The sequence below is a fragment of the Pezoporus occidentalis genome, unplaced genomic scaffold (assembly GCF_034315485.1).
Source record: "Pezoporus occidentalis ecotype Australia unplaced genomic scaffold, CSIRO_AGI_Poc_V1 ctg118, whole genome shotgun sequence".
NCBI classification, from domain to species: domain Eukaryota; kingdom Metazoa; phylum Chordata; class Aves; order Psittaciformes; family Psittacidae; genus Pezoporus; species Pezoporus occidentalis.
In genome coordinates this window covers 1856431-1869697 of record NW_026912972.1, presented here as the reverse complement: position 1 = coordinate 1869697, position 13267 = coordinate 1856431, and the positions used below count along the sequence as shown (strand labels likewise).

Genomic DNA, 13267 nt, shown 5'->3' with positions numbered 1-13267 from the left:
AGAGCTTTCTGGGCAGTATAGAATGGGCTTCCAATACAGTGCTTGGGGTGGCTGTGATGGAAAGAGCATGTCTCGGGCACAGGTGTTTCAGTACCTGGCATTTTGCAGTCGATTATTTTTTTTCCCTGCCCTTTATGGGGCTCTTCCCTCCTAGAGCAGGCCCTTGCAGACCCTTTCTATGGCTTCATGTAGCCTCCCTGCCAGCAAATATGCTTTGTCATAACCCTTCTTCGGGAGCATCAGTGCTGGGAGCTTTACTGAGTGTAAATTGCTGTTGTGTTTACCACAGGTACGGAGCTTTTGGGGAGTTGGAGGGTGCTCTAAGCTCTGCAGTGTCTCTTACATTCCTGGGTAAATGATTTCTGTTGTATTATGCTGTATGTGGGAGGCTTATTCAGCCTGGAAAGGTCTGATTTGTTGGTTGTTACATCTGCCTAGCTTTAGCACACGGCTGGTTTTTGATGCTAGCAATGGATGAGTTTCTTTGAGCTCATTAGGTAGCTGATTTCCCCATGTACTTTGAGAGGAGAAGACGAGGGCTGTCAAGTAGGTATCCTCATTGGAGTACTGTATTTCCCCTTCTTTTAGGAAACAGGCTCCTGGAATAACTTAGTGAAGCTGAGTTCGGTCCCTGCCACAAAAGGGAAGAGCTGCTTATAAATGTGCAGAACGCATGTCTGGGGCTATATCCAAAACTGGCCTTTGTCTCTCTGATTCAGAGGCGATAGGCAGATAAAAGAAAGTGTCTCTCTGATTCAGAGGTGATAGGCAGATAAAAGGAAGTGAAAATAAAGAGAAATGCTTTCTTTGGTGCTGATGTTTTACTACAGAATCCCAGAATCCCAGCCTGGTTTGGGTTGGAAGGGACCTTAAAGCTCACCCAGTTCCAGCCCCCTGCCACGGGCAGGGTCACCTTCCACTAGAGCAGGTTGCTCCAAGCCCCTGTGTCCAACCTGGCCTTGAACACTGCCAGGGATGGGGCAGCCATATATGTATTTACATATATAATATATGTATATACACATATATATGTACATATACATGTATATATACATGTATATGTACATATATGCATATAGACACATGTAAAAATATATATACATATGTATATATTTATTTCACAAATCTCTTTCATATAGATCTATATGAATCCTTTCTATATTTAATCTTTCCAGATAGATGTGTTTCTGCTTGATGTGTCTCTCAAAACTTCAAGGACAACAGATGGATGTCCCAGTATTGCCTTTCAGAAGCAGCTCTCCTGAGTTGCTGATCTGCTATCGAGTCACGTAAACTGCAGCTCTTGCTCTGAAGTATCTGCCTTCAGGGGTGCATGGTCAATACAGCTTTTATTTCCTCCTCTCTGGCATCTTGTGGGAAATGGGCTGTTTGTGGCTTTGGGGCAGCAAGCTTTTTGGAACTGGGAGTTGATGAAACTTTGTTGGGGTCATTTGCAGCTTCAGGTAGAGTCTTTTTGATAGTACTTTTTATGGAGCTTCCAAATGAGGGTGCTAAAAGGTAAATGTCCAAAACTACTTGCAAATACTCCTATGTTCAATGTGGGGACTTGTTTTTTAATAGATACCTTGGAATCATAGAAGGCTTTTGGTTGGAAATGACCTAAGAGATGACCGAGGCCCTCAGTGCCATGGGTTAGTGGTGGCCTTGGCAGTGCTGGGCAATGATTGGAATTGATGAGCTTAAAGATCTTTATCCAACCTGGTTGATTCTATGATTTTATGATCTAGTCTGGTGTTTCCTTGAAGGAGAATTAAAGCTGGCTCTATCAGAGTCTGTGTCTTGCTTTAACACAGTGAAGTTCAGCAGAACTGAAGGTGCTTTTGGATGTTCCTAGAAGTGGCTGCTGATGTACATATTTACTGGTACATTTTCAGTGCCTTCTGTGCATCTGGATGTGGCAGCAGCCTCTGTTCCTTTCCATTTCAGTTTATCTCCCCATTCCAGCTTAAGAACAGATCCTGACAGCCTGCTTTCCCCTGCCCCAGCGTGTGGAGTGCTTTGCATGCAGAATGATCTGAGGGAGCAGGGAGGCACGTTGGATTTGCAGTGCTGTGTGCTCTTGATTGAACATCTTAAATGCAGAGGAGTTGTTTGGATGACCCAGCAGTGTGTTTTTGCAGCACAGGAAGACATAGGATGCCCAGAGAAGCTGTGGCTGCCCCATCCCTGGCAGTGTTCAAGGCCAGGGGCTTGGAGCAACCTGCTCTAGTGGAAGGTGACCCTGCCCATGGCAGGGGTTGCAACTGGATGATCTTAAGTCCCTTCCAACCCAAACCATTCTATGAATCTATTCCTGTTCATGTATTTTAGAGTAGCAGCTCTGTAGCAGGTGATGAAGTGAAGAGACATTCTGCACAGCAGAGCTGTGGTGGCTAATGGCAGCTCAGAGAATTACTGAGGATGAAGAAGACCATGAAGACCATTGAGTCCAACCATTCCCCAGCACTGCCAAGGCCACCACTAAACCATGTCCCCGAGCACCACGTCTACACAGGGACAGTGACTCCAGCCTTGCCCTGGGCACCCTGTTCCAATGCCTGAGCACCCTTTGGGGAAAGAATTGTTCCTCAGCTCCATCTAAACCTGCCCTGGTGCAACTTGAGGCCATTTCCTCTTGTTATCTTGGAAGCAGAGTAATTCTTCCTGGTGTATCAGTTGAAGCTGTTGGTGTGAAGCTTTCGGGAGGATATTTAGGAGCATGCAAAAGTGCAAAATCCCCTAATCCAGCCTAGGGAATAACAGATCCTGAAGTTCAGGCTATGGTGTTTGGAAAATTGATGGAGAAGGGTAAAGAGGGTCAAACCCTGGCTTGATTCCTAACCTGAAAGAGGGATGTCTTAGAGGGAAGAATAGCATGTTTATGCTGCTTAGTGTGTAAAGCCATAAACAGGGGTATAAATTTTACTCTAGATCATAGAAAGCTAACACAGTAGAATCCTTGCACATGTGAACTTGGGCTCTAAGGCTTCCTTGAGCATGCTAACTTGAAGCCCCTTCAACTAGTGACTGACAGTGCTTTAAAACCTACCTTCAAGCCCCCTCTGTGACTGATACTGTATCAGTCCTTGAAATACAGCCCAGTTTTTGTGGCTTTACCATCCAGTTGTCTTCTTTCAAGGACCAATTCCAATATGTCTTGCTGTGTTCGTATTGTGCAAGCAGAAAAATAGGATCTATAAATCCTCATGTAAACGGAGCTCTTCCTTTACTGTGAGTTCAATAACAGCCCTGGTGTTGGAGCAACACCTGGGAAGTGAAGTCCCAAAGTTGGGTGGCTTCTGTCTCTCTATAGACAGAAGAGCTTCTTCAGAGGTTTTTGTCCTGTTTGCTTTGATGGTGTTATACCCTGAGCCCAAAGCCCCTCAAGTACGTGTAGTTCCACTTGTTCCTGCCTTGCTTTTCTTGCTTGTCAGCTGCAAGCTTGAAATATTGACTGAAGAGTCTGGTTGTTATCAAAGGCTGCTGTTGCTCATTAAAAATGGAACCCTGCTTAGGGGGCCTACAACACAGGAATTGACATCGTCCTGCTGGTGGAGTTGATTTTCTGTTCTAGCCATGTATGTGGCTCGAGAGTGGGACTTCTGAGTTAAACATGGAGCAAGCGCCATTCCCCCTTGTCATATTGCTCCATGCCCTTGTCAAAAGCTCCTTTCCAGCTTTCTTGTTCATTTAAAGGTTTTTTGATGTCAAAAAGAACTGTTGACTTAGCTGCTGGTGTTCCGTGTTATCTGTGTTTCAGTGTTTGACTGCCAGCTCTGTCATGCTCTTACAGGTGTATGTCAACATCACTTTTCATATGCTGATGAGGAGAGGAGGAAAGGTTTTGCCAACAAATAACACAAAGAAGTTTATATTGCACTTTACCTTTAAAGCTGTATTTTTATTTTCCTGTTCGCTGCTGTATCCTCTGTGCTTATATGTGAAATCTGTGCTTAGGTGATGCCCTCGTTAAGATCCTTTGAGTAAGAAGATACGCAAATACATAATGCACTGCATGTACACTGGGTAGAGATTAGGCTTTAGCAGAAGCTCTTCCCTGTGAGGGTGCTGAGGCGCTGGCACAGGGTACCCAGAGAAGCTGTGGCTGCCCCACCCCTGGCAGTGTTCAAGGCCAGGTTGGACACAGGGGTTTGGAGCACCCTGCTCTAGTGGAAGGTGTCCCTGCCTGTGGCAGGGGTTGGAACTGGATGAGCTTTAAGGTCCCTTCCAACACAAACCATTCCATGATTCATATGATTGTATGATTTTTATTGGCTGTAGGAAAACAGGCACGTTAAAAGAAGAGATGGAAGAGTGGCACCACAAGTTCATGAGGACTGTGGTCTGGATTGCTGTGTTGCTGCGGAAACAAGAGTGTTTTGGTAACAGTATTAGCATTCAGTGCAAGGCAGAAGCAGTCAAACATGCCAACATGTAAACTGCAGCTCCTGTGATGCTCTGTTTTGTGGGTGAGGGTGTGCTGTTGTCTCATGGGCTGGGCTGTCACCCTGGAGGCCTGCATGCTTTCCTGCAATGGATAGTTGCACTCACAGCCCTGTTTCTGTAGGGCAGGCTCATGGGAGCTGGAGTTTGGGAGTGAAAGAGGATGTGTGTATGAATGGTGGTAGCAATTCCTGCCAGTGGCCTAGTAAGGCTGCATTAATAGGTGTTCTTTGCAGGGGGTGTGTGATGTCTAGGTGTAGTAAATGGCATTGGTGTTGTCCTCAAACAAAAGAGCTTTCTGGGGCTTAACAGTGAGTGTTTAAGCCACTTAACTAAGGCATGGAGAAGAATAATGCAGAAGTGAGCTAAGTGGCTCCTTCCAGACTGTGGCTGGGCAGGGTTGGGTGAGCAGGCATGGATGCCTTCTTTCTGCAAGGGAGGTGAGCTCATGTGCTGCATATGGGGAGGTGGAGGTGGTGAACCAGGACTGAGATCTTCAGGGCTGAGCCAGGTAAGCCTGTGAAGCAGTTGGAGAGTCCAGGGAGAAGAATGTGTTTGAATCTTGTGTTCAGCTCTGGGACCCTCACTACAAGAGAGACACTGAGGTGCTGGAGCGGGTCCAGAGAAGGGCAATGGAGCTGGTGCAAGGCCTGGAGCACAAGTGTGATGGCGAACGGCTGAGGGACCTGGGGGGTTCAGTCTGGAGCAGAGAAGGCTCAGGGGGGACCTTATCGCTCTCTACGCCTGCCAGAAAGGAGGATGGAGCCAGGAGGGGACTATTCTCTGCTCCCATGGAACAAGGGATGGGACAAGAGGAAACGGCCTCAAGCTGCACCAGAGCAGGTTTAGATGGAGCTGAAGAACAATTCCTTCCCCACAGGGTGCTCAGGCATTGGAACAGGCTGCCCAGGGCAGGGCTGGAGTCACTGTCCCTGCAAGTGCTCACACACTGCAGAGACGAGGCCTCAGTGCCATGGGTTAGTGGTGGCCTTGGCAGTGCTGGGGAGCGGTTGGACTGGATGAGCTTAAAGGGCTTTTCCAAAGGTTGATTCTAAGCTTGCATCGTGCAACTGGTGTCAGTTTGTGCTGTCAGTGTGACACCAGTTGTTGGGGTTTTGTTGGTGTTCTTTCTGTGCCAGGAACACTGGGGTACCCCCATTGCAGAATAAACCCCACAACCCCTTGTAATACCCCTGTTCTTGTGTCACCTATTTTCCAGGGAGCACCAGAGGGCTAATCGGCCACTTGAAAATGATGCAACAACTTGTTTGTTGGAGACCTTGAGGCATGTTTCTTTCCAAGAGCATGACAAAGGTCAGTGCTTAAAAAGCACAGTGGTGCTGGTAGATGGGAACAGGCTGGTTCTCATCCGGGCACTGAACACCAGGGTAGTTGAGAACATGGGAGAATGAAGTTTCTGGTCCAAACCAGCCCTGCAGTGAAGTCAGCTCCAAAAGAGACTTGGGGAAATGTTTTACTTGACAAAAGAATGATGTGACAGGGTTCTTTAGACTTAATTATTTTTTGTGGTAATCAGATAGCATTCAATTAAATAACAGGGGAAAAAAAAAAGAACTGGCCTAACCTTAAACAATGTTTGTTCTTGAAAGAAAAAGTCAATATTCTTTTTGCAAGTTAATGAAATAACTCGCAGTGATTGATGACACATGTACTCAGCTATTTTGTGCTGCTAGAGCAGATGGGTTGGGCACAGCAAGTGACCAGGAATTGTGATTCTTTGTCAGAAGGAACAAGAAGTTCAGATGTGGGTTGTAGCAGCTGAAGTACAGTTGGGGCTGTTCAGCCTGGAGAACAGAAGCTGCGTGGAGACCTCAGGGCAGCTTCCAGTGTCTGAAGGGGGCTGCAAGGATGCAGAGAGGGACTCTTCATCAGGGACTGTGGTGTTAGGACCAGCAGTGATGGGTTCAAACTGAAACAGGGGAAGTTCAGGTTGGAGATAAGGCAGAAGTTCTTCCCTGTGAGGGTGCTGAGGCGCTGGCACAGGGTGCCCAGAGAAGCTGTGGCTGCCCCATCCCTGGCAGTGTTCAAGGCCAGGTTGGACATAGGGGCTTGGAGCAACCTGGTCTAGTGGAAGGTGTCCCTGCCCGTGGCAGGGAGTTGGAGCTGGATGAGCTTTAAGGTCCCTTCCAACCCAAACCAGTCTATGTTTTTGTCCCTAGTTTTCCCTACCTGTGTATGAGGATTTGAAAACACCCCAGGTAAAGAATGGTGAATTGTGTATTTTTAGCAGTTGTGAAAGCTGAGTTAGAGTGAAAATGTGGTTGGCAAGTTTGGTGTTCAGTTGTTGCCTGAAACTAATTACATAGGTGTTGGGGTTTTTGTCTATATCAAGCTGTTTTAAAAGGAAAGAAGGATTGTGTGTGAACAGGCAGCCGGAGAAAATAAGGCCTGTTTTGAAACCTGCATTTTTCGTACAATCCCAGACTGGTTTGTGTTGGAAGGGACTTTTAAAGCTCATCCAGTTCCAACCCCCTGCCATGGTCAGGGACACCTTCCACTAGAGCAGGTTGCTCCAAGCCCCATTCAGCTTTGCCTTGAGCATTGCCAGGGATGGGGCAGCCACAGCTTCTCTGGGCACCCTGTTCCATGTGACTGCCCTGCACGAATTTAGGGGGATCTTAATGCGTAGTGGAAGTTGTGTTTAGATCACAGGCACCCAAAAGGAAGCTTGAGGTGCTGCTGAGTTTGCAATGGGAACATTCAGTTGGTGTGAGTGTGCTGCCTGCTGGGTCACACATGCTCTTCCTGGCACTGAAATGTTGTTAGGGGGTTTGATTAACAAGAATTGACCATTTTTGTTCAATTTTCAGTTAAATATTTAAGATTTTGTTTTTTTTTTTTTTTTTGTGCTTTGAATTCTTGTAGCTGTGATCTGCAGGGAAGGGATGAAGAAATGAGGAGGAGGTGGTCCATAAACTCCCTGTATTCTTCTACCTTTGGTCCAGCACTGCTTTCAGCTATCTGATTTGAACTCCTTCCCATGCAGAAATACTAGGATGGAGGCAAAACATGGGATGAGGGGAGAAGAGGGCTTCAGGAAAAGCCAAGATGGTGGAGTTTTGTAGGTAACTGCCCAATTTGTTCCATCTCCTCCAAGGCTTTGGAAGCAGCTGGAGCGGGCTCCTGAGGCAGGCTTCTCTCCTTTCTGCCTCCCACGTGGATCCATCTGTGAGACTGCTTGTTCTTGCTGCTCTTGCTGAGAAACTGGATTGAGCTCAGAAGCATCCTGCTCCTTCAGACCCTCTGCCAGAGCCTTGCTAGTTAAGGAGGGCTCTGGAATCCTGCATATTCCCAGGTTTTTACACACAGGCAGTTGCATTTCTCAATCTGCAGCTATTCCATGAGCCCTGCTCCCACTTGACTCTAAACCCAGTTTTCCAAGCTGTTGCCCACTCTATCAAGTGGAGCTCCCATGGAGTGAACATGAGGTGGTATTTCCAGATTTGCTCATGTTCCTAAAGGTGATCTTGTGTTCAGAGTTTTGGATCATGCATTGGAGGCTTTAGGTCCACTTGTCATCCACTTGGTTGTTCCCAAAGCCTTGGTTTTTTGCTTTCATGTGGATTCGGGATGCCTTCAATGCTGCTTTAACAGCAGTGCGTATCAGGGTCTAAAAACAAGGGGGATACCAGTAGATTCCCTTTTCATCTGTCCAACTATTAATGTCACATATGGGGAAGTAGAAATGATGTTAATACTTTGTGTACTTCTGCCAATGAAGGGCTTCAAAAACTGCATGGTATCCACCAGAAGATCTTAATGTCATTCTTTTTAGGACATGGAGGCACCTTCAGCTTTCAAAGTAGCTGTAACTGTTGGTCGTGGTGGTCTGTAGATGGTAGGAGGGATTGGATGCAGAGATGTAGAAAGTCTAGTTATAGAATCCCAGACTGGTTTGTATTGGAAGGGATCTTAAAGCTCATCCAGCTCCAACCCCCTGCCTCAGGCAGGGACACCTTCCACTAGAGCAGGTTGTGCCAAGCTCTGTCCAGCCTGGCCTTGAGCACTTCCAAGTAGAGTCATAGGATCAACTAGGCTGGGAAAGACCTGTAAGATCATCAAGTCCAGTGAGGAAGACAGACTTCTGCTAAGGGCAAGCTCTAATGGTGGCATTATGTTTTAGTTTAGCATTGAAATGGATGAAGAAGTCTTCACCTGTACTCAGATATCAATGTTCCTACTGAAATACCAGTTTGGGTTAGTTTCTCATCATGTGGATTGATGCCACTAAGGTGGAAGGACTGCCACCAGAGATCAGTTGGAGCTGGTGACTCCACTTCAAAACCAAACTAAAGCATGGGAAAGGCAGCCTTACTTAAGAGATCTGTGTGCTCTGCCCATCATAGTGGGGTATTTCTTGAGCAAGAACCAAAAGGAGCTGAAAGTCTAGAAAGCAGTTTTTCTTCACTGTTTTTATGAAGAATTTGTGCTACACATGGTGACTTCTACCCTTGAATAGCTGTGGGTTAGCTTTATGTTAATAAGGTGGCTCACAGTTAGTTACTAGTGTTGTGCCACTTGTGGCTGGTGTTCAGTTCATTCTCATCTCTGCTGGTGTCTTCAGTGCATGTATAGCACTGCTTAACAAGCCACTGCCTAAAATAAAGCAGGATTGCTCCAACAGCAACTACCCGGAACTGCCTAGCAATGTATTATAGTCTTCCCTGAAGGAACTGTGTAAATACACAGTAAGTATTGGTTATTCTTGAAGTCTTAATGCACATAGACTGTAATTTAACACTTAGGATGACTGTGGTTAGAGAGAGAATCTCTTTCTGAACATTATAACATGCAAAACCTGTCACAAAGTTAAAATGTTTAGTGTGAGCATATAAGCAGTAAATGCTCACAGCGTGTATCTGGAAGTGGAATTGAAGAGAGAGGCAGAGACACACTATTTGTTCTGCTCTTGGCTGCCGTGTGAGAATAGCACTTGTAATGGTTGGCATTGAAATGTCAGCATTTGCTAAACAAATGCACTGTGTTTTAATTCCTTCAAGTACTGGGTAATGATTCTGTGTTTCTTAGGTGGTACATTTGAATCATTGTGTGGAGCTCTGGCTCCTAAAGGTAGGAACCTTTGGCTGTGCTACTGCAAGATAAGAGCATGGAGAAAACAAGTAACAAAGATGGGATGTTCCAGTAATAAGAGCCAGACTGGTCAGTCTGGATCTGTGCAAACTGTGTGAGAAGCTGTTTGTAACAGCGGTTAGGTTGGGGTTTCTGCTTAATTATTAGTTACACCCTTCTAACTGTAACGAAGGCTTCAGCTACTCCAGCTCAGTCTGCTCCCTGTTCTGTGTGGGTGCCTGAGTGCTGTGTAGGTACTTCCAGTTGTGAGTGTTTTAATGAATGCAGCTGTAATTACCGCTTGTGTGGAGCTGAGTTTGCTGTGAGATTTCAGTGCAAGGGTAGAAAGTTGTAAGGAGTAAACTGCTGTGCAAAAGGTGGGACTGTCACATCCCAGAACTGAATGGATTTGGTGACTGTAGAGTGGGGTGTAGGTGTTTTGTCTTTAAAGGTACTTCAATTGCCACGTTCTCCAGCGGCATCCAAGGTGTACCTTGGGAGGTGTTTCACAACAGGACATGCACATGGTGGCAGCCCTCCAAAACACTCTCCTGCCAGCCAGTGACTTGTAAAGAAGCACTTGGTGGTTGTCCCCTTTACTATGGAGTCTGTCCATTTGCTTTTGGAATTCAGGCACTCTTGTGTTTCATAGTGCAGCTAAGAAGGAGTATGGGATGCTCTCTGCTCTAGCTTTCCACACAAAGTATCTTTTCTGATCTCTTTATTTCCTTCATTTCCACCCAAACTCTCTCCCAGAAAAAGCGGGAAAAACTTCTTGCTCTGAGAGAAATGGATGGAAAACAAAGAGACTGGTGACTTCTCTGCCATGATTCTGCATCACTCTAATATCTTTAAGTCATCTCATGATCTGCTTCACCTGCATGAGGAATTTGTACCAGAGACAGAAATGCTACCTACAGAGACCTACAACTCTTTGAGAGGATGATGATGGTTGGGGCTTCCAAATGTGTTTTCTGGGAGAGGTCTGGTTTGAGAATCACTGCAGGAAAACTGATGGGCAGCGCTCGTGGAACTTGGTCTCCAAGGACAGTCAGTGAAGCTGTTTTCTGCTTGAGAAGCAGAAGCTGAAGTGATGTCAAAGGGTTGTGTCGGGTCCTCAGGACTGCTGCTACTGGTCTTGTCAGCTTGCAAAGCAGTGGCCCTGGAGACATGGTCCCTAGAGAGAAGAACCAGCCCTGGAGACTGTTTCACACTGCCTCTGCACTAAATAAAGATGCAGGAAATCATTTTGTGGTCACAGTACATTATTATTGCTTTCAAATAGCTATATGCCTTTCCCTTGTCTCCTCCTCCTTTCATATATATATAGATCCTGTATTGGCAGGGTTTCATAAACAATCACTGCAGAGCAAAAGCAGTTTTTGTCTTGTTCCTCTGCGTAAACTTTGGGGTCTCTTGTCAAAGAAGATTTAACCACCAACTCTCCATAGGTGTGAGTCTGTGCAAAACATGGACATGCTGCAGCATCAGATTGTTCACCGGCTGCATGGTAGGAAGCCAAGCAAGCACCAGGATGGTGTCATCATCTTACATGGAGCATGTGGGATTAAGCTTAATACTGGTTGTGCCTGTTAATACAGGAAGGGGCCTAATACCTTGGTTGATTTTCTTTGTTGAGGGGTGTGTGTGATGGAAATCGTCTTGTTATAAGAATTTAATCTGCAGTGTCAGGCAGCAGGATCATACAATCCCAGCCTGGTTTGGGTTGGAAGGGACCTCAAAGCCCCTCTCCAGGTTTCTTGCAGCCCCTTTAGGCACTGGAGCTGCTCTAAGGTCTCCCCTTAAAGAGCCTTCTCTTCTTCAGGCTGAACCAGCCCAGCTCTCTCAGCCTGGCTCCAGAGCAGAGCTGCTCCAGCCATCGCAGCATCTCCATGGCCTCCTCTGGCCTCTCTCCAACAGCTTCACGTCCCTCTTGTGCTGTTGCTCCAGAGTTATCTTCTGTGATAATGCTTTTGGATGATGGGTCTTTCCATGGCTTTTAGAGATCAATCCCCAGGATGCTGTAGTGCTGCTACAGAAGTGCCAGGATGCAGAAGTCACTCTCCCAGCATCCTTTCTCCTGCTGTCTTCACAAGAGTTGCCCTCCTTGTCCTGCTGAAAGGCAGTGTCTTTTAATACTCAGGGGTCTGAAATGCAGCACAGCTTTCTCTGGACATAGAGATAACCTTCAAAGCAGAGTGATGAGTGTAGTAGGTGTATGACTTACACCATGTTTTGATCCGTTGAATCAGAGAGGTGTTAGGTTTGTTTAACCGAGGGTTTCAAGTGATCTTGTCAGCTGGCTGTAGTGTTGCTGTCCGGGGGCGGTGGTGGCATGCCCTGAGAGGGCCTGCAGATGAAGCAAGCTCATTGATGGTATCCTGAAGCAACCAGCCTGACTTTCCTTAAAACAATCTTGCAAGTTCACCCCTAGGCCAAGATTTTTATCTTGGTTGAAGTACCGCAGCAATTTAAGCTCTGGAAACTAGAGCTTTGTAAAGAGGGCTCGCCCAGAACTTTAATGACTGGGTACTGCACATCTGTACTTGGGACTTGGAGAGAGGCACATCTGGAATAGGCTGGGGAGGGGAAGGTGAGCATTCATCCTGTCCGAACATTTGTGTGGCAGAACTGGAATGTTTCTGTTCCTTGTTACTAAGGCTTACAGTAGCTGAGAAATGTATGGAACCAGACTTGGAAAATTGCTGGATTACTTGTATTTCCTAGTTCACATGCAATTCTGTCTCTTAATGGCTGGCAGGATGCCTAGTGGGGAAAAAGTGGCCTTGGAAAGTGAAAGGAACAGTGCAGAACTGAGTTGTGGAGTGGTTTTGGGGGGCAGGCCTGGTCATGCAGTTGAAGAGGACAAAGGTAGGGACCTCTACAAGGGCCTGTAGGGACAGGACAAGGGGAATGGCTTTAACCTGCCAGAACAGGGGAGATTGAGATGAGCTCTTAGGCAGAAGCTGTTCCCTGTGAGGGTGCTGAGGCGCTGGCACAGGGTGCCCAGAGAAGCTGTGGCTGCCCCATCCCTGGCAGTGTTCAAGGCCAGGTTGGACACAGGGGCTTGGAGCAACCTGCTCTAGTGGAAGGTGCTTCTGTTCTAGATTTTTTCCAGCAGGAACCAGACTCAGAAAGGAATAAGCTTGATCGTACCAGTCCTGTTTGCTGCGCCTGATTAAATAAGTGTGTGTTTCAGACTCTTGCTTGTTTTAGCCTACTGTCGTACTTGCCCTTTCTGCCCCATAGTCTGAAATGTGCCATCCCCACAGGCTTGTGCACGGATGCTCTTGAGCTGTACCTAGGGAAGACCTCCAGGTGAAGTGCCAAAGCTGGAATGGTCAGTGTGCCACTGCTTGTTGGCTGCCAAGACAATTCCCTAAGCCAGTGGACAAGCATGGGACTCGCTTGGAGACAGCAGGGAGGCTCCGTGCACCATTCCTATGCCTCCTGTCCCGCTCCCGATAGGAAAGGAAGGACCTGTCTGGCCAAAACTGATTCTGAAGTTACTCATAAGAGGCTTTTGCTGCTGTAAACAAGCACGTCTCATCCCATCACGTACAGTGTGTGTCTGGTTAGTAGTGGGCAGGCTGCCCAAGCAGCTCATCATGGCCATGATTCGGTCCTTGCCCATGCCCGAGGAACTCATGTGCCACCAGATGATGCTGCTCCCACAGCTCTGTGTGAGGTGGTTGCCCTTGTCCTGGAAAGCGATGGGGTACAAGTAGAACAA

The 13267-nt window shown here is 46.9% G+C and overlaps 1 protein-coding gene across 11 annotated transcripts in view; it reads left to right on the top strand.

Moving 5' to 3' along the window:
* Positions 1-13267, top strand: part of HDAC4 (histone deacetylase 4) — a 214773-nt gene that overhangs the window by 11575 nt on the left and 189931 nt on the right. The window contains exon 1 of one of the 11 annotated variants that reach the window (XM_062642750.1): positions 1831-1883. The exons of 9 other annotated variants lie outside the window; for them this stretch is intronic. The gene's annotated coding sequence lies outside the window, so the exon portion shown is untranslated. Of the gene's footprint in view, positions 1-1830; positions 1884-5649; positions 5758-13267 lie in introns of those variants that run through there. One more of the 11 variants, XM_062642734.1, reaches the window with a different exon arrangement.